Source organism: Pelmatolapia mariae, linkage group LG8 (assembly GCF_036321145.2).
Source record: "Pelmatolapia mariae isolate MD_Pm_ZW linkage group LG8, Pm_UMD_F_2, whole genome shotgun sequence".
NCBI classification, from domain to species: domain Eukaryota; kingdom Metazoa; phylum Chordata; class Actinopteri; order Cichliformes; family Cichlidae; genus Pelmatolapia; species Pelmatolapia mariae.
This window is the reverse complement of record NC_086234.1, coordinates 8,714,146-8,741,717: the sequence shown is the minus strand read 5'-3', so window position 1 is coordinate 8,741,717 and position 27,572 is coordinate 8,714,146. Positions and strand designations below refer to the sequence as shown.

The 27,572-nt window shown below is 40.3% G+C and overlaps 1 pseudogene; it reads right to left on the bottom strand.

Annotated features, from left to right (window-relative positions):
- Positions 1-24,924: 24,924 nt before the first annotated feature.
- On the bottom strand, positions 24,925-27,334 carry LOC134633459 (uncharacterized; annotated as a pseudogene).
- Between the last annotated feature and the right edge of the window lie 238 nt (positions 27,335-27,572).

The following is a 27,572-nucleotide window of genomic DNA, read 5'->3' as shown; positions in this document are numbered from 1 at the left end:
TTCAGCAATGACCTTCCGCGACTTAGTTTCCTTTTGGAAGTTGTTGACGATTGTCACCTGGACACCTGTCAGGTCAGCAGTAGGTCCCCAGACTGTACTGAACTAGATAGAGAGACGGTATTTATGCTGTCTAAATGGTAACTTTAAATTAAATATTCTAAGAATTTAAGATGTTGGATTTTTGATTTTCAGAACTTAGAAGTCATAATCAAAATTTTAACCACAAGGACTTAGATTATACCAGTAGCATACCTTTATCACACATTTATTCCATCAGGCTTGCGGCCTTGACAAAAGAAGTGTCTATATTCACACAGAAAGTACAACAGCACAGGAGGAACAAACAGCCGAAAGGATTATTTAGTCGAAGAGCAGCCTTTTTCCTCCGAATAACTAAAGAGGTGGCTTTCATTGTCTTGACTTACCGGCATAACGCCACCACCGTAGAGGTCAAGCAAAACTACAGCAAAAGTCTACAGAAAATGTAATTTAACAGAAATAAACAAATGATAATAATAATAGCAAATAACTTTAACAATCTACTTCATTCTTCTGCTACTTCTGTTCCAAACTAACTTTGTCTATTTCTTTATTTTTATGTGGATGGCTGTGTCTCTCTATTGTTTGTGTTTGCATAGCAAAAAGGTTGTAGCAAAGGAGAGAAGGATGGTTTATGTTATGTTTGCGTGTTTGAAAGGACAATGAAAAAAATCTAAAAAGTTGTTTTCCACAGACCTGGCTTTCCTTTTTACTGTCTCTGCAAATGACACATGCAGTAGTCATAATAGACCCGCTTTGTAGAAGGCAACCCAGTTATGTCTTTATGAATAAAAAACATAATTCATACGTTTGTAGTGTGTATCCCAGCGTTACTTGTGCCTTCATGTTTTACAGTCAGTGATTTCTGTTCTGTTAGCTCTGGATTGAATGCATGACCTAGTTAAAATTGAAATTGCTTTTTTATTTTGATGATAGTGACACATTAAGTAATATTTTGCATTTTCTTTCCTTTTAGATGGCATCTTTGCTGGGAGCCTCTTTGGTGTTTCGGGACAGGCGTGCACATATGATACTATATTGTAAAATGCAAGCAGCCAAGCGTGACTGCTTCACTGTTAAACTATAACATATTATGTCATTCCTAAGGGGATTCGTAGACTTAACCCCTCACTGGTTTGACGATACAATGTTCTTGTTTGAGTCAGTAGTTGGTGCAGATGGAGGTTTGTGGAAATGGAAAAGACACAAGTGGAAGCCGCAGCTTATGTGAATAGCACTCTGAGAAATGATTCGCTTTGGCTGTGGGAGATAGGGCCAAAGTGATTCCCTTCAGACTTCAGGCCTTTATTAATGTCCCACTGCAGGTTTTCTCTAAGGGACGCATGACCGAAGACAAGCTCCCACTTTCATCTCCCAGTTAATGAGAAAAGGCCAGATAACCATTGAGCCCCTTCAGGCTGGAGCCGAGATATGAAGGCCAAGTTCTTGTTGTAATCTCCTAACATAAAGCTTCATGCTTCATTGCCTTAGGATCCAGGACCACTTCAATAAGTCAATATATACACATTTAAACATCATGTACAAGATATGTATTTTCTCTTGTAGAGGATGTCACGATATTGCTCTAAGAGTATAACTCTCTTTCTAAGGATGATCATGAACTCCTCCACATTCTCAGATTTGCCTTCAATAGCTGTTGTGCCTTTTCTCAAAATCATTAAAGTTCGACTAGTGAATAACTGAGGTTAACTGGGAAAATCTGACCTTTAATATACAGTCTATGCAGAGGAATTATGGTTGACTTGGGTAGGCATCAACAAAAATGCTGGTTTTCATAAGCTGGTATATTAAAAAAAATGAGGCTTCTTTGTGTATAACTGATACATTTTTAACTTGTTTTTTGTAGAGGAGTCCAAGGCCATAACACCACTGCCGGTGTAATGAAGTTAAGAATAAGAATGTGTACCTGTGACTTGTTTGAACAGTCACAGGTACATCGAGTACATAGGAATATAATGGACAAGGTCAGACAGCAGATTCAGATTTTGCATATTTATACCAATGAGGACATTTCTGCCTGGGTAAAGCTATGCCTAGGCTGAATGCTGCATTTAGCTCTAACTTGTAAAGTAAATTATTGACTAATGAGAATGCTAGAACACCTAAAGTACGTGTGATCTCAGTGGAGTAATTTCGAAGGGAATCTAGGGAGCCAATAAGTGAAAACCCAGCTTGAAAAACACACAAAATCAAGGTAGTAAATCTACTATCGACAAAGCTACCAAAATAACTCAAACAGAAAAAACCCCCCAATAATCAGATGTATAAAGAGCTTTAATTGAACTGCTGAGAGCAACTAACAAAGAGGTTGCGATGTTCAGCCATGATATAATGGAGACACACCAACCAAGCAAAATCTAATATTCACATTATCTTGATGCATGCTCAATCATCCAGGTAATTAAATCCCAAAAAATTACTGATCAAGGAACTGACCTCACAGCCCATTGTTCATCCAGTGGGCTAGTTTCAGTCATTGTGCAAAGGTGCTGTTTATAAGATTGGGGAAACCCACAGCCAGCTGAGACTGAAGAAGTCACTTGGATGAGTGACGACACGTTTCTCCCACTTAAAACGCTACGTCCAGATGAACCGAATCAACCTTTTGGGACTAATATTCACATTGTCCATTGTTACTCCAGAAAACAAACAAAAAAGGCATCACACACTACCTGCTACTTTTCTTAAAGGTAATGCAGTAAAGAGACTAATACATTATCCTACTTGCTACTTTAGTTTCTTGTTGTTCTGTAAAATGACCTGAAATGCGTTTGTCTCGTAATTACCTGTTAGCAATACTTTGGCTAAAGTTCTAAACACTGGCACAAATCCCTATGCTCATGGGCACACACACATGCAATTTTTCTTTTCTTTCTACTTTAGAAACATGTACAGGTGGAAATGGAAACTACAAGCCTGACTTCTCATGACTGCCTTTATTACCTAATGAAGTTCGGGGTCTGGCTGCCTGGCTAGCTTCTTGGCTAGCTTTGTGTTAGCATGCTATCTGTGCAGATGGAAGGACAGATTAGGCTTTGCCACAAAACATCTAAAAGAGCAGGCACAGTATGGAAGAAAAATCCAACGGATAGATGAAACCAACATTAACATGCACCAGAAAGATGGGAAGAGAAAAGTATGGAGGAGAGGAACAGCTCATGATCTGAAGAAGCATCCCACATCATCAGTCAAAAATGGTAGTGGCAGTGTTATGGCAGTGTTATGGCATGGGCATGAGTGGCTGCCAGTGGAATCAAGCCATTAGTGTATATTGATGACGTGACTAGTGATAGAAGTATTACAATGAATTCTGAAGTTTAGACTCTGCTAAGATTCAGCCAAATGCTGCACGACTGAATGAATAGTGCTTGACACTGCACGTTTTTCACCTGACCTCAACCAAGTAGCGCATGCTTTTAATATATTAGATACCAAACTGAGGGCAGAAATACACACAAATAAGCAGCAACTGAAGTCAGCTGCAGTAAAGACCTGGCAGAGGATCTAATTCATGGTTTCTAAACTTCAGGCATCCATTGAAAGAACAGAATTTTAATGGAGTTATTAAAAATAATCCAAATATTTAAAATTATGTTATGTTAGCTGTAGTCTGTCAAATTACTTACTCACAATTACATGATCAGTGGTTGAATTCAACTACCCTACGGACCTAACTGTATGAGTAATAGTGGGAAAGAGTTTAAACAAAGGGATGTCTGTACAGCTGTGAAATTTGTCTTCCCTTTGTTTACTAAAGATCCCAGTTGTAGTGCAGACTTGATATATTCAAGAAAACTCCCTTTTTTCCTTTTTCATTATCTCCCTCTCAGTGAGTCTCCTCTCCGTTGTCAGTGATTTATTGAAGAGCCCTTTGGAAACTTGGTATAAAATTCTAAAATAAGCACTTTGCTTGTAAATTCCCCAGGAGAATTCATGAAAGCTCAAGCTATGATACATTTTTCACTAAATCAAGCTGGAAGAGAGAAATTTCCCAAAAACTTTTAACAATTTAAATCATGTGAAAATGTCACATCACAGAACAGTCATTCCTTCAGGCACCAAAAGGTATGTGTGGGATTATCATTCAGCTGCAGACATCAATATCAATTATCAGTCTTCTAACTTATGTCTTCTCACCCTTCCCTTCCCTCTCTAAACTGCTCTATTTCCAATCTTCAGTCCTATTAATGCATTTCTGTAATTGCATTAGAAGCAACAAAGAGGAAATAGTGCAAAATGTATGCTCCAGAAAGAAAGTTATTCCTCTGCATCTGCAGGTAATTGAATTTTAATTGTTAATCAGAAAGGGCATTTTCAATTGAGTGAGTATCTGGCAGAAGAAGAAGCGACAGAACACAGTGAGAAAAGACATTCTTATTGTTATACTGGTCATGAAATAAACCATTCTGTATGGTAACCAGTTTAGAAGTATATTTAGGCTGCCACAGAGGCATCACAGTGCAGATTGCACAGTCAAACACAATACCACTTTTGTGCCCTTGCATACATATTACCTAAATCTATAGCAAACACAGGCCTGCACCCAGCATGTTTTCTTTTAAAAATTACTTCGAGCTAATTTTGTGTTTGCAATTTGTCCTGAAGGGCAAGATGATGCAAAACAGATCGCACCCCTAGTTTATTTAGTGACAGCAGACCCATCAGGAGGACTGAAGAACATATGCATTCCCTAGAGCTGACACACATGCCATTAGTTTGAATACTTTTCATACATTAGGAAAGTGTAGTGCATTTGTGGTATTGTTATGTTCAAATGTGGAACAACTGCAGACTTAAAAAATACTTTTTTTCTTTCTTTATTCGGTTGGGATGGGACATCCTTTTGAAACCCCCGTTATCAATCATTTGGCAAAGAAGTTTGGGTGTATTGTTATGGTGGAACATCATTTTTCGCACACTCATGCATGCACGCTCTCTTGCGTTCTCTTCATTCTGCATTTTGTAGAGCAAACATTTAAGTTAGACATGTAATGGTCCTGGGATGTTGACCCTTGAATCAATCATTTTCATGGACCTTTGTATTTTAATGTTTAGTTTTTTGTTTCTTTTTCTTTTTATTTCGATTGAGATTTATTTAGTTGAAGTGTGTGTTGTTTTCACAGGTTTCCTCTTTGTATCATTCTGTGTCAAGTTTAAGTGCATTGGTGCTTGTTTTTGTGTCCACCAGTTTTCTGTTTTATTTTGTTGGTCATTTGTCTCGTTGTGTCTCAGTTTAATTCCCTGACATCATTTTCTTAATTTGTTTCACCTGTGCCTTTCTTCTCCGCAGCTGTGTCTAATTCCCTGGTTATCCCAGAGTGTGTCTCTGTGTGTCTATATAGCCCCAATTTCCCTTTTTCCCTTGTATGAGTGTCTGTTTCAGTTATTCCTGCCATTGAGTATATTGACGTTTGATTGTGTTTTGTTCCCTCCTGACCGCCACTGAGAAGATATTATTGAAAATAAAAGTGTCACTTTCCATTTTGGTTTGCAGGGTCATGAAACACATGATTGTAACTTGCTCATTTATGTTAACTGACTTATTTCTTGGTGAGCTTGAAGAAACAAATTGATTTGAGTTTGATATGAGGTTCAGCATTTAAGCATTTGGCTTATGGTGAGTTACTTAATCAGCATTTAAAAGCATTTTATTGGCAATAAAGCTAACAGTAAAATGGGCAAAACAAATATTTAACAATAAGGTAATTTAGGCTGTAAACCATTTTTTCTAACTGTTGTTTAAAACATCTGGCTTCTGTCCTGTCAACATTTACCAGTAAGTGCTAATGCAGCTTTTTTCTTTACTGTGAGTGCTACTCACTGCACTCAAACTGGGAAAAATCCCTTATATTAAGTTTAGATTTAAAGAGAAATTCATGTCAAATTAAGGTTTTATGTAGTAAATATCTGCATAAGTCTGTTTTATAAACAAGATCCTACAACTATGAAATAAAATTCAGACAAGTAAGGCTTGTGATTGATGTGTCACGCTGTCAACTCTGTTCTCTGCTCGCAGTCATCAGGTTGTCGCATTGCTGTGATCCAACAGTACATATATATGAAAGTGTTTGAAACCGAACAAGGCTCTCAGGCAGTAGAGCTCACTTTTCTCTGGCCTTAAGTATTCTTAATTGCTGATGGGAGTCAACTGTAGAAAAAGGTGGCACCTAAGGCAGGCGATATGGCAGGACACACCCTCACAAGGTCAATATTAGGAGGCCCTGCTAGGGCACATGGCCTGTAAAGGAATAATGGAAATAGTTCCTATACCAGATAGGTTGTAAAGTATTACGAGTTTCACACTGAGGAAGCAAAGGTTTGTTGTATTTTATTTAGTTTGACCATCTGTTTTATGTATTTCTTATGAAGCTGTTAGAGCACATAGCTGCTGCCATTCACTGACTTCACTGAATTGTTGACTTCATTTTCTCCAGTGAACTGTCATATGATACCTTTACAAATCAAAGCAGAGGTGTATTTTCAAGGTGGATCTATAGTTTGCAGTTATAAAATTCATAATAAATTAATTAACTCTCAAATAAAATCATCCAATTTCAAAATAGGCCTGAAGAGGAAAATATACAATACATTAGTATTTAAAGCAATCGAGACACTTGAAGCAGCATGTAAGAGATCCTTTTGGAGGTCGGGTAAATTGTATATTAGTGCATATTATAGCCGCCCATAATATAGTATGAAATATTTGATTCTGTATTCAAAAGAAATCAAGGGCTACTTCTCATTTTTTAAAAGACTGAGAAAAAATTGTGCAAATCACAACAGCTGCAAATTAGAAATTGAGTATTTGTGGAGCATTTGTGAATTTACTGAGAAATTTGCATGAAGAGTCCATCCATACACTTACTTCTGCTTACCTGACCTGTCTCAGCTATCTTAGGAGGCAAGAGACAGGTTACACCCTGAACAGGTTTCCAATCTATTGCAGAGAGACAGACAACCATTTACACTTATGGCCAATTTAAAACCACCAGTTAACCTAATGTGCACGTCTTTGGACTGTGGAAGGAATCCGGAGTACCTGTGGAGAGAATCCTCTACACAGAACGGCACCAGCCAGCTGGTGGATTCAAACCCAGGATCGTCTTGCTATTAGGCAATGGTGCTAACTGCGACACCGCCACGCTGCTCACAGAAAAAACATATTCAATATAAGTTACTTAATTGAAAATTATGCACATGTGGCTTTAGGGAAATGATAGACTTCTAGCAAACAATATTAAAAGATTTATTTTTCTTCTTGTGAACTGTGGATTGTGTGAATGGTATTGCTTATGTGATCCCATTTTGTTTGTTTTGTTTAAGATGAATAAACATTGGTAAACCGATGCAACATTTTCATTACTAAGAACCAGAAGTCATGATCCTAAATACCTTTTATATTTCTTGTCTTGTAGTAAGAGTCCCGTGATGATTGTGCTTCATCCTGCAATAAATTCTTTACTTGATTCCTCACCTGTAAGCATTCTTGTTTGATGGAACTACACAGAGACAGCTATTTGCAGTTGCTATGGGATGGCGCTGGAGGACGCACCGGTCTCTAACTCAGGCTCGCTTAAAAAAATGTAAATATGAAAGAAGATTACTACTAATAGCATTAATCTGTAGTTTGTGCAATTGTTTTCTTGACATGGCCAGCTGCTGTCTTCTAAATGATGCATACCAAAAAGGGTTTGGTTTGCGCCTCAGACCAAAAATTCTGGGGAGCTGCAGCTTATGAGAGAACTTCTCTCCGAAGAAAAGACTTGCAATATTTAACTGATCAATTGTCTCCTGTGGTGATGGATCTGTTTGTGAACGTTTTTTTGCACCGGGCAAAAGTCTTATACACTACATTTTTATAGTTTTATTACCCACTCCACTCCAGATCTTTCACTAAGTTTTCAAAGCTCCATTAACGTTTTTCATTACAACTCATTATTGATGCCAAATCCATATCCAAACAAGCCATTTTATGTGAAAAAGACTCAGTCATTATGCTCCTGGTTGGCTGAAGACAACTAAAAACAGCTGTAATTACTGAAGATGTCGAATGTTGTGCTCATTATCATTGAATTGATAAAATAAACATTTGATTTAGCTAAAAACAAAGTCAGCAAGAGATGACTTTTCCTTCACGAGGATGGTTTTCTTATTGTCAGTGAATTAACCTGATGTTTATTCCTGCTTGGCTTTAGCTGTGACTACGGATATCTCACAGCTGCAATTGGATTAGAGACATTGAACTATTGGAATTGAAATAGCTGGAATAGAGCTGCTATAAAATGGGCTGTATTCCTCAGAAGGTGTTAGCCCAGCCCACTGGGAGATGGAGTGTGCTGCTGGCATGTGAAAGAGATCAGAAAGAGGGGATCCTCCTCTGCAGCACCATTGTAGTCCAGGTAGCATAGATCAAACAGAGCAATCCCCACAGAGCTCCCCAGAAAGTGCTTACTGGGAGGCAATCTTAGGCAGCCCCAAAAGAGAGCCATGGCATATGGCCTTTTGAAGATAGTGGTCTGAGATTAGAGCATATCCTGAATCTGGAAGTATTAAGAGGGGATGTACTGTGAGTATGTTGGTAAGAGACAGAATGACAGATAAGGGAAAAGCAAAAACCTTAATGCAGCAGTTTCAAAGTACACAGCAGAAAATGTGCATAGACCTGTTAAGATATCGATCGCTATCGTCTTCAGGGGCTTAAAGCAAGAATGTTTTCAAGAACTGACTGGAATTCAATAAAGATGATGCTTAAAAGTGTAACATCATGTCTCCCTCCTTCTACACTCTGTGAAATTAGATGTATTTTCTGACAGGATTATCACTTGTTTTTCACTTTGTGTGGACACTAATTTTCCGTCTAGACCAATTTCCTGCTCTATTTTCATATCTGCTCTGCCCTCCTCAATTGGAGAGAACAAAAGCCAATCCAATACAGTGTATAATAGCATAATTTATGACAGACTGTAGTAGCTTTGTGTGTGTGCGTGTGCATGCTCTCTCATCGAGCACTCTTTCTGACAGCTGTTCCCTGCAGCAGCCTGGAGAGTTGGCCACCGCTGCGATGCCATTTTATCTTCCAAACATCTGAGTAATAGAAAAACTGCTTCATTGTACGCTAAGGGGGCTGATATAAAAGCCACCTCACTTGACCGAGACTTATTACCACTCTATTTGTGAAGCGATGTCATGGTGATATTTTCTCTGATAAGATGGCAATTTCAATAAGAGGCTTCACTGGCTTTTGGCCCCTGGGGGCTTTGGCTTGAGTAGGAGGGATATATTTCACAGGGGAGAGCTTGATGAAATGAGGGGTGAGCATTTGCAAAAGTGAGATAAAACTCTCTTTCTTTCCACAGACATTTTCACAGGGAGTCATAAGAAGTTTGCTCTGAGTTGATTGGGAGATAGAAGCATATCCATGAAGGAGTGGAACAGTCTGTGGTCCAGTGTCCCATCCATTTTCCACTCTGATAAAGATGGTACCAGGGAAGTTATTGGTGGTGCTGGGTGGTGGAGGGCTGCGATTTGGGGATGTGCCAGGCCGAAAATTAAGATGACAGCAATGACAAGGCTCGATGCCGAACAGATCTATCCCACTGATGCAAGCCACAAGCTTAACAACCCATGTAGGCTCTATCAGTGTGTGTTTGTGCGCGTGTGTGTCTGCATGCATCTGAGTTTGTGCATGCGTGTGTGTTTGATGTACCGTACCATATACCAGTGTGCTGACAGGATCATGGAGACTCAGTGTCAAACTAGACAGTTGATTGCAGGCTGGAGTAAACACCTGGCATCACAGCTGTCTACAGCTAAGGTGAATCATTGCACATGTACGTCAAACTGAAGGCATGGAAACAATATCTGTGTAGTAGATGGAGATGCATCATGGCATCAAGGCATTTTTTTTGTACTGGCTGTTTGATGTTTCCAAAACTTTTTATTTTATGTTGTTCTTTAATAGATCTACACGAAATTTGGAACACAGTAGGTACACTTACACTCACTATTTTTGTCATGACTTCTCTTAACTTCAACGGTTTATCCACTACATACGTTCCACATTAAAAGTCCACGTATCACTGTTTTAATTTCTTTTCTTATATTATTATATTAGCAATTCCAAAATTAGCCAACTTTTTTTAAAATGAAAATGTGGTGTTACAGTAGTTATTGTAGTTGCTGACTACAGTCTAGCTGAACTCTATGTGCAGATTTACTACTGCCTAGGAAATTACTACTGCAAAGAATGAGCAATGGGGGATTTTTTATTTTTTATTTTGAGAACAGACAATCCCAATAATTGATAGCCTGTAGTTTTAGACATTTTTAGACAGAAAGGGTTCCGACAGTGACTTGGTCTTTGTTAAAGCTTCACCACTTCTAATTCTCCTTCTCCCCAGTCTGAACTATCTTACTTGAATCGAGTAATTGGCACTCACCAAGTTCTCTTCCAATTTGGCTGAAATTTTAAGGGTAAATGCATGCTGTTTTTCTATTTTTCAGTTGTAAAGACGTTTTGTGTTATTTCTGAAATTATTTTACTGAGAGGCTAGATTAAAGTGAAAGCCATACTCCTGCGCTGACCTTGCTCTGCCTTTAAAACATGTTTTTTTTGAGGTTGTTCCGGTTCTTCTTCAATGGTTATAATGCTGTCTCCCCTTTGCTAATGGACATTAATTATAGGAAGTTATAATAGAGGAAGAGCTATTGAAAACTGACTAACCCACTCATACAACACAGCTATCTTTTTAGTGATAAGAAAAAAAATGCACTTATTATCTTCACTGGGAGCAAAGATTGGTCTCAAGCATGTTCAAAACGGATGTGGATCTCTCCTAATCACAAGCTTTTCTCTGACTGTGAGCCACTAGCACAGTGCCTTAAAATAGCTCAGCCAGAGAGTATGGTCAACAGTTCTGCCCTACAGTAAGTGGAATGTGGAAACTCAGACATATGATTTTGTGGAACTGCTAATTAAAAGTCTGTTTTCCGTTCAATATATACAGCAAAGCAATTGAAAATGTGATAATGACCGTTATTTTATATAAAGAAGGGCAGTGTGAGACCGGAGGCTCTGGAGATGTCAGGGGACAAAATAAAAAAAGTCTTCAGGTCTTCAGAAGTGTGGATATCCTAATTAGTGGTGATATTCCAGTGAATGACTGTTTACTTATCATAGCTAACACTATAACTGACTCTTTTGGAGACAATTCAAGTGTTAAATTCAGAAATTATGCCTCAAACCTACATTGCAAATAGATTGCATAGATTTTAGGTTTTGGACTCATCAGAATTAGTCAGCATTTACATTTTTCTTTTTAAGCTATTCTTTTAAATTTTAACATCTATGATCATAAACTTGCTTTAGAGACAAGGACTCATTTGCCATTTCACCTTTGAGTCTATCTGGGTAATGTACTTAGGTGTATTAACATGTAAGTGTGCTTGCACTCCAAAGTCCAGTTGACTCAGTTGTTGTGAATGCTGGCCATGCCCTGCACAGCTTGTGTATCCTATGCATCCTGTGTGAAAACTGCTGAACAATTTACAGTCATGCTTGAATATGTTGCAACATCTCTTCTCTCTTTAACAGAATTTTAAAAACTCCAAGTGGGCAGTATTTCTTTTACTAAACAGTCTTCTGCTTCTGCTAAGTCCATAAAGGCCTGCACTGCTGGCAGTTCTCCAATTTCCTCATAGGAACTATGGATGTTGACCCTTTTAGCTTGACCCAGTGGTTATGAGGCCTTGGGTGTCTAGGCCCTTCCAAAAAAGGTTACAGTGCCCACTAAGCTTAAGTCCATTAATATAGTTTTATAACTATAATTAAATTTAAGTCATGCAGTTTGGTAATGAAGCAGGTAAATACTAAAATGGCAGTAAGTCATTGCACTAACAAATAAGCTAATTAGCTAATAGTCGCTAATAGATTTGCAGCAATAGAGATAAAGAGCTTGTCAGAGAAGAACACTGACCCAACAGGAGACAAACGACTGATTTTTGAAAAGGACAGGATTATGTTTTCTGGAAATAAAAATAGGTCATTCATTGACTTGTGCAACTATATTGAAAGCATGATTGATCTTCTACATTTAAATGGCTCAACAATTTTAATGGAGGAGATTCTTCTGTAATTGTAATTGGCGCCACAATGCTAACTAGCCAACTAACTTCTATGCAAGCTACAGGTGATCGTGGCCATTTTCTGGCAACAAAGGTAATTGCAAGTTTTTGGTTCACCATCCTATATGTTTTTGCGACCATTTTCCCCTAGCAACTTCCAGTAATGTCCCACAACCACTTCTACTAGTTGGGGAATACTCGTGTTTTTTACCAACTGGTGATTGCCAGGTGGTCTCCAAGCAGTCTCTAGGCCCTGTGACTGGTACCTAAACTCATCAGCCCAGTTTATATATACACTTTAGGACATTGTAGTCATTGTATGATACATTGACATTGAAAGGTCCTCATTCTTTTTTCTTCTTTGAATCAATTTCTTTTTTCTTTTTTTTTGGTAGTAACTTTTCATACCTATAAAATGATTTGGCACATCCACGATTCTCAGGATGGTTGCTCTAATGACCTTAGAGATTCCCTACTCTTCATTAGGTCCACATTTTAATCTGTGCAAAACTTTGGTTAATGACCAAATAAATGCAAAGTTAATGACATTCCCAACAGCCTCGGCTCTACTTTGATTTCACTGCTAATTAGGAAATGAAGCTTATCCGTACATTCAATTGGGAAGAGCTCTTTCCCCAAGTTCTGTCTCTATTCTTAGAGTAAATATTGGCTATTCTCATTGCTGTATTCTCTGCATTACTTTTTCACACTGCCTTACTTTACTTTCAATTTCAATATCAATTCTTTTTTCAAGTTATCTGTTCTTTCATTTCACTTCAGCTAGCCGGTTTGCATAGCCCCCAATATTTAAAGTTAGCATTTTTTTGTTATTCTGTCCTCATCCTGCCTGTCTAGAAGGAGGTCTCCATCAGCTGTATTCATACTCACTGCCCCAAAGGCTGAAAGAAAATGATCAAGAGACAAAGGGCACTGTCTTTGGTTGCTGTAAATATACTTGGTAAAGCACCAAATCAAAGATTTTTGCTTGCAATTTCAGCAGACAGCAGAAGAAGCTGCTGTGACACTTTTTTAGAGTTAATTATTCCCTGGTTCTATGACAGCAGCTTTAATGGTGGGTGAGGTTTTACTTGGCTTAGCAGCAATTATTTGCTAAAATACCAGTAGTGAAATGCTTGGTTTATCGTGCTGGTTGGACTTTTTAAATGAAGGCTTTTGCTTGGAAAAATTAATAAGAAATTTATGGATGGTGGTTTCCTCAAACTAAAGGGATTTCCGAATTCTCTGACATGTTTCAGACCAGTACACATCTTAAACATAATGATGCTTTTGAACACACATTGGGAGCTTGTCTAATTACCCTGCTTTTGCTTGCCTTGCAGTTTGACAACAAGAGCATTTACGTGGCTCATTTTACATGTCTTACATTTATATCTTTAATATTTGCACGCAAGTGTTGACTTAAACATACTGACACACAGATTTAATTAAAAATAAAAGTAAAGAATGGAAAGAATTCAAGCAGAGCAAAAACTTGCGATATAAGTGAGGAGAAGGTCATAGCTGAGGGCAGGCGGTGCCTCAGAGGAGATTGGGAGTTCAGAGACAATGAAAATAAACCCAATAGATCTTATCGCCTATGCATTGTCTTGTCTTCCATTGTGATAGGGCAAAATCACGTCAGGGATAAACACAGTATGAATTTTTAAGAAGTGCCTCTCCTTATTTTTATTCCGTCTTATTTTGCCTCTGCTCAAATGACCTCCGGTAATCTTCAGAGGTGAATATTGCCATTTTCCTGAAACCTGAATATGAAAGAAGATTGTGAGACCTACCGGGGGACTTGAAACGCAGGTGTTGAATATTACAGTATATGTATTTCATTAGAGTTTGGCAGTTTGAATAATGTGGTCGGAAATATTAAAAGCAGCATAGGTTTCTGTGCACTGATCTGAATAGTTAAGGCCACCTTGGCGCTGAACACAATTCAACAAAGGAATATGGACATAACACATCCAAAACATTGATAAGTTTCTCAATGTATATTTGCATATTCCTATGAAAGATTTCAGCTGAGTTCAGCCATTTCTTTCAAAATGAAGAAACAGCTTTTGCATCAGGCAAAAATACATGCACTATGAATGAAATGTGTGAAAGTGTATTATATACATGCTGTATATACAATGAGCACAATATAAAGAAGCTTTTCTTGGGATATATGCATCACAATTTCATCATGCAAATGTAAATGTAAATTTCTCTCAAAACACTCAACATATCGCATTTAGATATACTCAAATAGGGCCTAGATCAGGTTACATACATTCATATGGCCATTGAGCTGCATTTAGACATCCAGCTTACAAGTGAACAGCTCCATTGTGTGTGAAGCTTACTAGAATTTTTCAGAAATTAAAAGCTGATACTGCTTTCTTATCTACTCATTCATTTTCCTAACCACTTATTCAATTAAGTGTCAAGGCTGAAACCTTTTCTAACTGATACGGCGAGATGTGGGGGCACCCTGGACAGAGGGCAGGTCACGGGGCTAGAGACAGCCAGTCATGCTAACATACATAATTTTGGCCTGTGGGAGGAACCTGGAGTTCCCAGAGGAAACTGACAAAGGGCAGGGAAAACATGCAAGCTCCACAGAAAGGCTCCAGCTTTGTAGCACTATAAAAAGCCATCAGTACAATGATAACCAATCAAGTGAAAAACAACACTACAAGGCAACTCCAAGGCCATCATAGAAGTCATACGCTTTTAATCTGTATTCAAGTGTTTTCAGTTCCATTGCCACAGGTATATAAGCTAACAGTAAGCTAGTATCAGGAGAAAATAGATGCCAATGTTGTGAAGACACAAACATCCCACAGTACATGGCTTAAGACTCTGTGAACAGCAGAAGAGAATGGGACTGAAGTGTGTCAAAGACTACTGTGTCAGTGCCACTGTGTCAGTTATTCCCATTTCCATAGCCTCTAAAAAGCATCAGGGGGCAGATCAATGAGTAAGTGTAACGAAAGAAGCTGTTCAATAAGAGGCTGTACGGACTAATTAAGATGACAGCTTGATTCTGTATTGGCTTGCTGTCTTCAGGTAAAGCACGGAAGAGATGACCCCTCCTCGTAGAGTGGAAGTGTAATTTCATGGCCTGTTAGATCCTGAATTTTCAGAGTAAACACAGAGGTGTTAAAGCTCATGTCTGACGGGGCATGCTTTTACCACAACAGCACTCCAGTGGTGGCCCTTCCAAGTCCTTCATAACGAATCCTCTTTGGCTCAGTGGCTTCTTGCCTGAGCTTCATGAGTGTAAACACTGACAGAGTGGATTGAACTTCTCATGATAAGTACTCTTACAAATAATTATACTCATCAAGCGTGTGCAAGTAGTTTTGGAGCTTAGGGTAGGGGGCCATTGAAGACCACAAGCAATTAATGGCCATATTTACTACAACGCCACTTCTGAAATGAATGAAGAAAGAGGCAACAAACAAATATATACCCCCCCCCCCCCCCCCCACACACACACACACACACACCAGAAAAACCCAACTTTTTGGAAAATATCAGATAAAGAAGGCAGCTTGACACACGAGAACAATTCAGCATAGTTCTACGCATAATCTAACACTACAGTGCATTCACAATACTGCAGCATATTGCACATGTCATTCTGAGTCTCACTCTATTCATTATGTATAGATATAGCAGAGATACAGAGCAATGCATACTCAGTGGATTTAAAGATAGTGGTACCACCTGAAGGTCTGCCGGCCTTGTAAAAAATTCAATAAGGCTGTGAAAGTAGAATGAAGCAGGCAGAAATTCAGAGACTATAATGAGTCTCTGAAGACATAAAAAGGGAGATAAAACACTGAAAAACATATATAACAATTGATTCAAGTTTCATCACACAGACTTTCCATCAAAATTGGCAAATTAGGCATCAAGTCTCTCAAATAATAGACGATGTTACCAAGTCGAGATAAAAGATTTAATAATTTACCAAGTTGACTTTTGTTGAACCTTTTACTTGTTCTCTAAGGTAAGCCCCACTTTATTCCATCTATCCATCCGAGAGTTCAAGACAATATCTGTCTGAGCAAAAAGACAAGCCTGTCACAATCAAATACTTCTGGCAATCAAACTCTGAATGTGACTTGCTATCTCTGAACTCTGATGGGAAAATCATACAGATATAGACTATTGCATTGATTCCTTTTCTCTTTTTAAATAGAAAACAAGGAAGGAAGATTAAAATTGATTTAATAAAAAAAGATAAATAAGTCACTGCTCTTCTGAAACCCACTTTCTTCAGATGTAGCTCTAATACTTAAAAATGAAAGGAGAAACAAAGGCGTGGTGCAGCATACACACGCTCCCTTTGTTTTTGTTTTTTAAAATTGAAATAATACAAAATAAAAATGAAATAAAACCGCCTGAGCACACTTGAGTAAACAAGGGCAAGAAAGAATGAGGTAGTGTCACCGAGTCTATACGGGTAGCCTCTTTTTGTTTGGGGAAATACTGTTAACACTTACAATACATACTTTATTAATTTAAGCATCATTACTTGGCACGCTTTCATTTTTAATAGCAATATTCTCACAACATGTATCATCTTTTTTTGCAACTTCTAATTTTAGAGTCAGCTATGGGTGGATTCTTGGCAAAAATAGCTTCTAGTTTCTGACTTTGAGAGAAATAACAATATTAATATTACAGGCCCAAAGTGGAACTATTATGTTTTTCTTAAGCTTCATGCATAATTATAGTTTTTGTCACATTAATCTGTTTTGGGAGTGCAATGCTGGTTTGAGACAGACTGTTCATTAGCTCATTTTAACAAGTATAAACTCATTCATTGACCAGTTTAAGATATTGACGATTATTTGATTAACTTCTTCTTCCTTCAGCTGCTTCCCTTAGGTTTGTCCACAGAAGATCATCTACAAAACCAACAACAATACCCAACTGAAGCCTTTTTACATGCCATATTAAGAATGTAACTTTTTAGAGAAAACATTTTCTTAAATGCAAAAATAGATAAATAATCTCAAGTAGAGTCAAAGGTTAAAGTCAAATAAAATAACTTTTACATGCAATCTAAATTAAGGTATACAATAAAATTGCCTTTATTCTGTCTTCTTGGAACCTTTTTGACATTAATAGGAGGTAATATATTTTATATAGGTGCATACTTTAATACAACATTTGGAGGCTTACTGGAGAGTTTTCACTGTGTAAAATAAACAACAGTGGGCAGGAGCAGCTATAAAGTTTACTTTTCTTCTTTTCATCTGAGCTTGTTGAGCAGATGGTTTAATGAAGAAATCCTGCCATCTTTTTCAAAGGGTTTAACAGTGATTACAAGAACAAGCTAGACGCTAGAAATGTTTTTTCTTTCACTCCACCTGAGCTCAGCGTCTCGGTAACGCCTCCAACTCTTTGCTCTTTGCGGTGTGTGTAGCCAGACTCCTGCTCAGTGTTAAACTAAGACATCTTCTTCACTGCTGCTGTGGTTTTATCAGCCTTTTGGTTTAAAAACTGGGGGCTGCATGGTCTTAATTGTCTAATATTTGGTATTTACACACATGCTCCTATGTTTTTCTATTGCAAGTCTGTTTTTAATGTGGATGAAACGCTCTCGTTTACATAGTGACAACTGAGAGCTACAGAGCTGCATGTTAAATGAAGCAACGAAGCAAAAAATTAGCACTGAGGAGTTTTGATAATCAAGTTATTCGAATTACTCGATGAATTGTTGCAGCCCTAGTCTCTGTACATCTAGCCTCCACGTAGTCCTGTCTATTTTCATCATCTCTCCGACTATCCCATTTTCTCCAACGCCATCTTTTGAATAGTATCCTGTACTTTATCATTCCTGCATCAGGTATCCTTATCCTCTTTCCTCTGTCCATACTAGGACAACTTCCCAGTCATCTAATAACTCATACCTACCACCTAGAGCCTGTCTCAACTCCTTCCTGACCTCTGAGCAACATTCTTCCTTCTTCAACTTCCACTTAATCTTTGCCTCTGGCTTCAGTTGCTTCCTCTTCTTGATGCATAACTTTATCCCACAAACTGACATCTGATGCTGCCTAGCTACATTTGACCACCTTGTAGTCTCCTATCTCTGTCAGATTGCACCTTCTACATAACATGTTGTCCACCTGTGTGCACCTTTCTTGACTCTTATACATTGCCTTATGTTGCTACCTCTTTTCAAATGTTCACTACAGTCATTTCCATCCTTTTCACAACCAACTTCTGTCCTTCTGTATTTTTTCCATAACACCACGCCTACCCAACACCCTCTCATCACCTCTACTGCTTCATCCAACTTACTCCAGAATTCCTCTGTATCTTCTGACATTCAGCCTGTGGGGTATACACACTGACTGTCACGGTCTGGCAGGGCAAACCGTGGGGGTGTAGGGAAGGAGGACCCAGGCGCGGTGCTCTGTGTATAAGCAGTGCGTTTATTTACAGTGTGGTAAATATCGATGCACAATTAATCCCCGTGCTCCCCAAGACTCCCGTGTGTGTCTTCCAGTGGTGTCCGTGTTCGTGCTCCCCGCTGTCGTGACTCTGCACACCCTGTGCGTGCTGTCCTTCCTCTCCACGCTCCTCCTGGGGGAAAACAATGGAAGCAGCCGTTAGACACTGACCCCTGTGGGCAAACACGATCCTGGACTAACACACTGACTTGGGAGTCTAACTCAATGATCCCACGTCGGTGGGAGCTCCAAGACTCTCCTAAGTAGCTCCCCCGACGAGCCCTGATCAGCAGCAGGTGTGTAGCTTCGGGTGTGGCCAGTCCCCTAGCAGGGCCACACCCACCAGGCCTGAAGGCGCCTGTAAACAAGTGTTCAGACACACCTGCACCCACACACACACACACACACACACACACACACACACACACACACACACACACACACACACTCATATCTACAAGCATGGAGAAGAGGGGCAGCAACACCAAAAATACATATAATATAACAAGTCCATGACTGCCCAGGGATCCTGGGTCGCTTAGACCCAGGACCCTGACAACATTAAACATCACCCCTTTCATTTCCAGCTTCAAACTCACGATTCTGTCTGACACTCTTCACCTACAACACTGATCACGTACTCTTCCTTCAAGATTACTCCTGGCCTTGCTACCATCCTTCTCTCCATCATATCAGGCAATTATCCCCCTTTTCTGGGCACAGTGATTACATTTAGAGTCTCTACTCTCATTGCCATACTCATGCCTTTCCTTCTCTCTGGCTGACATGTCCTAACATATCTTCTTCCTCTCGTGTTTCTTTATCCGCAGTTGCTGTTAACCCAGGCCCTGACCGATCTGGTGTGGAAATCTCATTATTTATGATCTTCATGTCTGATTTAACTAAGATTAAGATAAAGATGCCCTTCCTGGCACAATCCTCCCCATTTATCAGGGCTTGGGACCGGCCCTAGGAGTACATCGGATCTAAAATAGGCAATTAACCTGTACTGACCAGCTGTCACTGCTCAGTAGGGCTTTTCTTGTTTTGTTTATTTTTGTTTATGTTAGACAAACATAATTGAAGCATTTTATATTTGGATTTTAATGCACAAATTATCAGTCACTGAAATTGGGTAAAAGCTTTACAAAATGTTATTTTAAAATGATTTTTTTAAAAACAGTTGCAGCTTTGAGTTCCCTATTGACTCTCAGTTGATTTGCCAGTACTAGCAACTTATTTTTAACAGTCATAAAGTTTTGAAAGGGAGGATGTACACATTTTACATTTAATCATTGTTATGTTTAACCACAAGTCTGAGGCTCCTTTCTTCTGCTGAAAACTGCCTCCACCGTCCATGAACTGAAACCTCAGCTCTAGAAAGATTTGTGGATCTGAATTAGCGTCTAATAAATCAGTGAGCTATTATTATCACCAATAATAACTACTGCCAGTCTACCAATATCTGCATTTATAATGTCCAGAGATTTTATACAAATCAAAAACAATACCATAACTTCCCAGACAGAACCATGAGACATGGCATGATGAAAAACCATCTTCACACTTACCAACACATGGAGCTGCTGTATGTTTAACTACAATATTTATGTTACACAATGTAAACAGAGGGGTAATGGAATTACTTGACCTTAAAAAAAACTGTTCATACTGTATCTGTGCTTGTATTTCACCATTCTCATGCTCTTATCACTCTTTCTGCCTTCCTCTTCATATCGCTCCTCTGGACACTCGTGCACCTATGACCCCTTGTGTGGGTAGAGATCGGAGACATCGGGGAGCACAAAAGGACTAGCTGCTATTAATTTTGCCCAGGCAACCTTCACAATAATCCAATGAGACAGCCATTTAATTGCACTAACCCTGAGCCTGCAGCAAGCTTGCATGTCCCAGTGATTGCCTTTCTCAGTGAATACCAAGGAGCCATCTTGCTTCAGGTTCATTACAGGAGCAGAAAGAAAGTGTTGGAGGTTCAGTGTGAGTGTTGTTCTTTATTGTTCTTTTTTCCTTTGCTCACATTTATTTTTCTACTATTTCCGTCTCAGTCCTCCACAGATGAATCAAATGACATGTCAAGGAAGGTTAGCAACAGTCATTTGTGATTTTGAAAAGAAACTCTGGAGTATTGTCCACTTTCAATAGTGAGTTATGGCTTGCTGAAGGTCAAAATTTTTAGAATAAAGATCGAGAATTGTATGCTCCAAAGTTACACAGTGCTCGCGTTATAGGGGTAAAGGAAATCCATGAAGGTTACTGGGTCAAAGTATCATCCCTCTGATCTTTTTTTTTAATACAGAAAACAAACAACCTTGCTCCTACACGCATAAAATACAGGCTGGCTTCTTTCCACTCATACAGATCATGATCAATTCACTAACACATTAAGTCTTTTTATATTAAAAGCTTAGATGGACACTGAAAGTCTGGACACATAGTTAAACTTGAAAAATTTTGATAATTTTGTTTATCGAACTGATGTAAGTTAAAACCACGGAAGCCAGCACACTGTTGTCTTTTGTCTATATTCCACATTTCTTTTTCATTTAAGCACAGGAGATAACTGGTCCAGGGGCAGATATTCCTTTTGGGCTCTAATCACCACACAGTACTGAGCAAACACACTCACATCTTCTTCAACTAGCCTACCACAAGCCCAAAACAGATTAAGCTTTGCTAAAGTAACACAATGACAACTGTTCACGCACTGACTGAGCGGACTCCCCGTATCAAACAGGCATACTCAGAAGTCCCGATTCAACAATAATTTCCAGTGGACCACCTTTTAAAGATGAGTGTATATTTTCAACATATACATGGTAACTGTGATGGTTCTGGGTTTGTTTTTGTTCTTGTGTTGTTCATTATTTAATATTCTGTTTAGTTATAGATTGTGAATTAGCTTTCAGGTTTTTTCTTTTTTCTTTTTATCTCCATACAACCATTCGCACTCACATTCACACGTAAGGGCAATTTAGAGTTTTCAATTAACCTAACCCAGGCATGTCAAACTCCAGGCCTCAAGGGCTGGTGTCTTGCAGGTTTTAGATATCACCCTGGGTCAACACACCTGAATCAAATGATTAGTTGATTACCAGGCCTCTGGAGAACTTCAAGACATGTTGAGAAGGTAATTTAGCCATTTAAATCAGCTGTGTTGGATCGAGGACACATCTGCACTGGCCCTTAAGACCTGGAGTTGGACACCCCTGACCTAACCCCTAATCCACACAAACACAAACACAGGGTGAACATGCAAACTCCACACATGAGGGCTCTGAACTCGGGACCTTCTTGCTGTGAGGCAACAGTTCTAACCACCATGTGACCACATCCCCAATTCCCCAATTATATAAGTAATAATTAACATTATTATTATATTTCGTGTTTCCTTTGTTCAGTGCCAGATCATCTGTTGTCTGTTATCCCTGCGTGTTCCTACCTGGTCAGCAGGATGAACATTTCTCCAGTTAAACTGTTGTTATTATAAATCCCTCATGAATTTTACCTCACATTCAGTAAAGGTAGTTTTCTGTTTAAGGTCCCCCTGCCTCAGTCCTGCATTTGTGCCATAACCTGCTCATCATGACAGGTAACAATATTTCAGTATATCAGAAAAATACAGACTACTAACCTATAACTAAACCTATAACAAACTAATATATTAGTAGCTAAGGTGGCTGAGGAGAGGGAGGTCTGTACTTCTCTTCTTAGGATGCTGCCCCTGTGACCCGGACCTGGATAAGTAGAAGAAAATGGATGGAGGGAGGGATGTGTCGTGTCCATCCTCTTCCAGTTTTTGGTTTTGGTCAGTTGTGTCCATTATTTAGGTTTCTCTTTTTTCACTCTTATGATTTCTAAAAACATCTTAAATATTTGCAGGATATATGCTGTTAATTAGAGTTTTTTTCTTCTTTGGTTCACCTGTGCTTCCTGGGACTCATCTGTATAATCGGCTAAAGTAAAGGGAAGTTTGCCTGATTAAATCCTGAGTAACTGGCAACTATGAGAGTGAGAGTAGTAAGGGAGAACAGGAGTAGTTAATTTCTATCATCACTGACATTCAGTAAATGTATCTGAGCACAGTGTGTATATTAGAGCCATCCAGGGGGAAGGATTACCTATAGCCTTAAATTCTACAACCTTACATTCTTGTTATTCATGTTGTTAGACCTTCCATACCTGTGTAAGTGGTAGGGTCCATGGAGGTAAGGATGGGAAAGGCATAAGTTTAATAAGTCAGTGGTAGAGATGAGAGGAGGGATCAGCTTCCCGTGTTTTTTTTCTTTGCTTTTGTTTCAGGATTTTAGTGAAAAAGACCTGCTAATTTAACATGACACATTAACAGTAACACCCACATGACACACTGGCCTATATTTACCTCAGCTGGTGGCAGAAGATTTTTTAGAGTGATTTATTAGAGGCATTCTTAATTTCTGATTTCCCAATGGATATCATATATGTAGGAAACCTCCACTTGACTCAAAACAATTCCCTATTAAAATTACTTTTTGACATACTTGACACAAACTCATGAAATTATGCATTTTTTCAAATAAAAAAAAAACAACTGAACTTTTCATTGCACAGAAAGTGTTTTCCCCTTAACAATGATTTTTATTGTGAAACATTTGAAGGAATGCAGAAATCCATATAGTAAATGTTTGCAGTAGTGACTGGTTTCAGTCATTTATAAGGCCAGATTGTTCAGTCATTAAACAGTCTTTAAATATGTTGCGTAAATGCCTGACTCATTTGTTAGGCTGGTGCCGACGATTCCGCTCCAGTCAGTGGAAACCATCTTCAAGTGCATTTTTTGCCATTTTAAAATGTTTCAGCTAGTAGTTAAGAGGGTGCCCAACGTTAAACTTTGTCACTGAATAAAGCGTAGAGTGAACAAAATGAATAAAATACCAGAGCAATTAACAAAATGCCAGAAAAGGAGAGAAGATGGCAGAAATTTTTAAGCAATTCACTATTTCAGATTATATAACTAGACTCATGGAGCCAGTGTTAGTCTGTTACGGTTGCTTTTTTTTCCTCCACTTTGTGTTACCCCCCCACCCCAGATAATACTTCCTTTTTAAGTGGGGTGTAACATAAGTGGGGGCTCGTCCGGGATTAATTTTGAACATGGCACAGTTTAGTCTGGTAGATTTTATAGCTTATCCTATAACAGCTTGATGTGTGTAGGAAAGATGATTTATATGCAGTTGCCTCCCATTACGAAATCTCTGTGTTTAAATCTATGATGAAAAGCCAATTAAAAGCTCTTGTGGTTAGTAGGTTGGTTGAAAAGGATGTGTTCCTGTTGGAAGTCGAAACAGAGCATGCCGCTTCAGTTTATGAGTCCTCTGATGAGCCTGAGGTTTGTGCTGAGGAGGGGACAGGAACACCTGCTGTGGTCAAACCAGAGGGGGGAACCACCAGCCTCCCTTCCACGGTTTGAGCCATTCTCTATTGAATCCACTAATTCCAGTGTAAGTGCATGCTTAAAGGTACGTTTGGCTCGTCTTGAACTTGAAGCCAAAAAAAGGGCGTGGCGTTTTCAGCCGGCAGTCTTTATGCAGTGGCTGCACATCTCAGCTGCAGCTTATGAGGCAGACTTGCAATACAGAAGGAGGAGAAAAAGCTCTCTCATATGGAGCCCCAGGAGGTCAGCAACAGTAACACAGTCATCCATTGATTTAACTTCTCATCAAGAAAGTATTTCGTTTTTTGCCCCTAGCCTGCCATAAGAAAATATGCAAACTGAAAATATTTTGGTTGGCTTTACTTTTTAGACCAGAGTGAGGGACTACAAAGCAGTTCAAGTTCAACATAGCCAGTGTTTCTTTGTATTAGCTAGCCTGGCAAAACCTAAAACGTTGGGTTACTTAATGTAATCCCTGGTTCTTCGATAACAGAGTGAGGCGTTTCACTATGGGAATCGCCTCGGCGTGACCAACTACAGAAGCTCCAATGACACCACGTCTGTCTGTGACAGACCTGTCGAGCCATGCTCAGGGCTCCGCCCCCTCATTCTAATGCAGCCGACCAGCTCCTCCTAACTCATTCCAAGCAGATTTCTTTCCGTGCCTAAGCAAGGAGGGAAGTGTTAGTGAAATACCCCACTCTGTTATCAAAGAACCAGGGATTACATTAAGTAACCCAACGTTCTTTTTCTAACTTCGCTCGGTGTTTCACTATGGGAGATATGGCCCACTCGCGGATTGTGCCAGCTCCCGAAACTACGCTCCAGTACTACTCCAGGATCTCAGGTTGAACCTGAGGCACCAGAATCCAGCACTGCCTGAGCCAGGGATGACTGTGGAACATCCAGCCGATAAAACCAGACAAACATGTGTGGCGTAGCCCATCTTGCTGCCGCACAAATATCCTGGACTGATCCACCTCTGAACAAAGCCCAGGATATGGCCACACCCCTAGTGGAGTGAGCTCGGAGTCCCAGGGGGGCCTGCGAGCCCTTACAGCTATAAGCCAGAGCTATGCCTCTACAATCCAATGAGCTAGCCTCTGGCGTGATAAGGGCCTGCCCTTGTGAGCAGCGGCCCAGGAAACAAACAGCTGATCCGACTTCCTGAATCCAGCTGTTCTGTTAACATAAGTCCCCAAGGCTCGCACAGGGCACAAAGTGTTCAGCCTCTGCTCCGTCTCTGCAGAGAAAAACCAGGAGCTCTACTGTAGAGCACCTGTAAGATGTTTCCAACACTTTAGGGACAAAGGCTGGGTTAGGCCTTAGACGTGCTTTAGTGAGTCCTGGGGCCAGCTGTAGACAAGAGGGGTGAATAGACAGAGCCTGTAATTCATTAACTCGCTTGGCTGTGGTTAGAGCCAACAGCAGAGCGGTTTTAAGAGAGAGAAACTTCAACCCCACTGCCCCGATAGGCTGAAAGGGGTGGTGGGAGAGGGCGTCTAAAACGACTGACAGATCCCACAAAGGGACCAGTGGTCTAGAGACTGGGAGCATTCGACGCGCCCTTCTCATGAAGCGACCTACAAGAGGGTGCTGACCGGCAGGTTTATCGCCAAACCCCATGTGACAGGCTGAAACAGCTGCCAAATAGACCTTTATGGTGAAAAAAGCTCTCCTTTTGTCCAGCAAGTCCTGAAGAAAACACAACAGCTCCACCACTGAACACTGAAAAGGGATTATCTGCTTTTCATGGCACCACTCTTCAAAAACACGCCATTTACTGCTGTAAATGGAATGAGTGGAGGAGGCTCTAGCATTCTGAATGGTTTCAATAACCTTTGGAGGCATGCCTGCCGCCTTCAAATTCCACCTTTCACGGGCCAGGCCCAGAGAGCAACCTGGTCTGTATGGGGATGGTATATCTCCCCATGCGCCTGAGACAGAAGGTCCCTGCGGATGGGGAGTGGCCATGGCTCATCCACCAGAAGCTGGATGATTTCTGCTATTCAGTGTTTGGATGGCCACCGTGGAGCTATTAAAATCAGTGCAAGCCCCTGATCCCTCACTCTGATCAGTGTTGGGGAGATCAGGCTGAGGGGAGGGAAAGCATACAGCAGTGTGTTTGGCCATGGATGGGCCAGTGCATCCATGCCCAGTGGCGCATCTGCGTCTGACAGGGAGAAAAACAGAGGGCAATGTGTGTTTTCTCGCGAGGAGAATAGATCTACGGCAGCCCGGCCGTATCTCTGCCAAATCTGCTCCACCACCTGTGGGTGAAGCCTCCATTCTCCATACAGTGGATTCCCTCTGGGCAGGAGGTCTGCCCCCTGTTCAGAATTCCTGGCACGCGATTTGCTCGAAGGGAGAGGAGCCGTGTGCTGCTCCACACTATTATTTCCCTGGCTAACCTGTGTAGCTGCCAGGAACGGGTGCCGCCCTGGTGGTTAATATAAGCAACTACAGTGGAGTTGTCTGTTTTCACTAAAACATGTTGTCCCCGGAGATATGGCAGAAAATGCTGTAAGGCTAGGAGCACCGGGCGGAGCTCCAGCACATTTATGTGATTCAGAGCGAGTCTCTGTGACCAAACGCCATTCACTGCTCTGCCCATCATAGTTGCACCCCAACCTGACAGGGATGCATCTGTGGTGAGTGTCTCCACACATTTGCTGAACACCCTTGGGGCTAAGGATAGCCCGAATGGGATAGTTTGAAACTCGTACGCTCTGATAAGCGAACCTGAGATATTTCCTGTGTGGAGGATAAATGGCGATGTGAAAATATGCGTCTGAGAGGTCGATTGTAATGAACCAATCGCCTGTGTGAAGTGAGCGACAAAGCGTCTTGTGTGTGAGCATTCTGAACGTGTACTTTCTCAAATGTTTGTTTAACACACGCAGATCCAGAATAGGACGGAGCGATGTTCCGTCCTTTTCGGGATGAGGAAATAGTGGGAGTAAAAGCCCTGCCGAGCTTCTTTGCTCGGAACCGCTCTGATCGCCTGTTTGTGTAACAGGGAGGATATTTCGTCTTCCAGCACATTCGCTGAATCGCCACTGGCCACCGGAGCTAACACTCTGCCGAATCTTGGTGGTTTTGCCGCAAACTGTAGTCTGAAGACGCAGTAGTGTGACGTCTCCCAGAAGGAGCTGGGGCTGTCCCCCTCGGGGAGAGCGTGAGCTCCCCCCGCTGGGGACAAAGACAAATGGCAGCGATTTTCTTTTGTTTTTATTTTGAAACGGGGGGACATTCTGCCCTTGGCAAACTGCCTGACCGCAGAAATGCACGTTTTATTTCTTTTGTTACACCCAAAACACAGTGAAGTGCCTGGTGACTCTGGGTAGTGCTTGGTGACACAGACAGAGTGCTTAGGAGTGCTTGGTGACACTGCGGCATTTGTCCACAAGTCTGTCCTCCTTGAACTGGAGGAGGAGACTGAGAGGGTGCTCCTGGTGAACTGGGAACTTCCGGAGACCCTGAACCTTGGA